The following is a 1,720-nucleotide window of genomic DNA, read 5'->3' on the forward strand; positions in this document are numbered from 1 at the left end:
CTGCATGATGATGCCAGAGATGTGACTATTGGTGACGACGGAGTATTGAGGATATAAGGTCGGATATGTGTGCCCAATGTAGATGGACTTCGGGAGTTGATTCTAGAAGAGGCCCACAACTTGCGGTGTTTCATCCATCCGGGTGTTGCAAAGATGAATCAGGATATGAGGCAGCACTATTGGTGGAAGAGGATGAAGAAAGATATAGTTGGGTTTGTAGCTTGGTGCCTCAATCGTTAGTAGGTGAAATACGAGCATCAGAGACCGAGAGGCTTGTTTCAGCAGATAGAGATTCCAGAGTGGAAGTGGGAGTGGATCACCATGGATGTCGTAGTTGGACTCCCACAGACTTTGAGGAAGTTCGATGCTATTTTGGTGATTGTGGATCGGCTGACCAAGTCCACACACTTCATTCCGGTGTGTACTACCTATTCTTCAGAGCGGTTAGCTGAGATTTATATCCGAGAGATTATTCGCCTGCATGGTGTCACAGTTTTCATCATTTCAGATAGAGGTACTCAGTTTACATCGCAGTTTTGGAGGGCCGTGCAGCGAGAGTTGGGTACTCGGGTGGAGTTGAGCACAGCTTCTCACCCTCAGACGGACGGACAGTCGAGCGTACTATTCAGATATTGGAGGACATGACGCGCGCTTGTGTCATTAAATTCAGGGGGTTCATGGGATCAACTTCTACCGCTCCGGAGTTTACCTACAACAACAATTATCAGTCGAGTATTCAGATGGCTCTGTATGAGGCTTTATATGGGAGACGGTGTAGATCTCCAGTAGGTTGGTTTGAGCCGGCCGAGGCTAGGATTTTGGGTACAGATTTGGTTCAGGATGCTTTGGACAAAGTGAAAGTGATTCAGGAGCAACTTCGTACAGCGGAGTCAAGGCAAAAGAGTTATGCTGATAGAAAGGTTCATGAGGTGTCTTATATGGTCGGAGAGAAGGTTCTACTGAAGATTTCACCCATGGAGGGTGTTATGAGATTTGGGAAGAAGGGCAAGCTGAGCCCTCGGTTCATTGGGCCTTTTGAGGTGCTTCGGAGGATTTGGGAGATGGCTTATGAGCTTGCTTTGCCGCCTAACTTGTCGGGGGTACATCCGGTATTTCATGTTTCTATGCTTCGGAAGTATATCGGTGATCTGTCTCATGTCTTGGATTTCAGCACGGTTCATTTAGATGGTGATTTGACTTATGATGTGGAGCCAGCGGCTATTTTGGAGCGGCAGGTCCGAAAGTTGAGATCAAAGGATATAGCTTTAGTGAAAGTGCAATGGAGAGGTCAGCCCGTGGAGAATGCTACTTGGGAGACCGAGCGGGAGATGTGGAGCAGATATTCACACCTATTTGAGGCTTCAGGAATGTTTCTAGACCTGTTCGAGGACGAACGTTTGTTTAAAAGGGGGAGGATGTAACGACCTGGCCGGTCGTTTCGAGATTTATAGCCCCGTTTCCCCATTTCTACTTCTTTGTGTATCCTTCAGCTGTATTATGATAAGTTGGGTCAATTAGTTCGGGTCTGGAGTGGATTCAGAGAGGATTTGAGACACTTAGTTTCTTTTGTGAAGGCTTAAGTTTGGAAGTTGGTCGGATGTTGGCTTATGTACAAACAATCTCGGATTTGAATTCTAATTGTTCCGTTAGCTCCGTTAGGTGATTTGGACTTAGAAGCGCGTCCGGAATGTAATTTGAAGGCATGTGCTAGAATTAGGCA

Source organism: Nicotiana attenuata, unplaced genomic scaffold (assembly GCF_001879085.1).
Source record: "Nicotiana attenuata strain UT unplaced genomic scaffold, NIATTr2, whole genome shotgun sequence".
NCBI lineage: Eukaryota > Viridiplantae > Streptophyta > Magnoliopsida > Solanales > Solanaceae > Nicotiana > Nicotiana attenuata.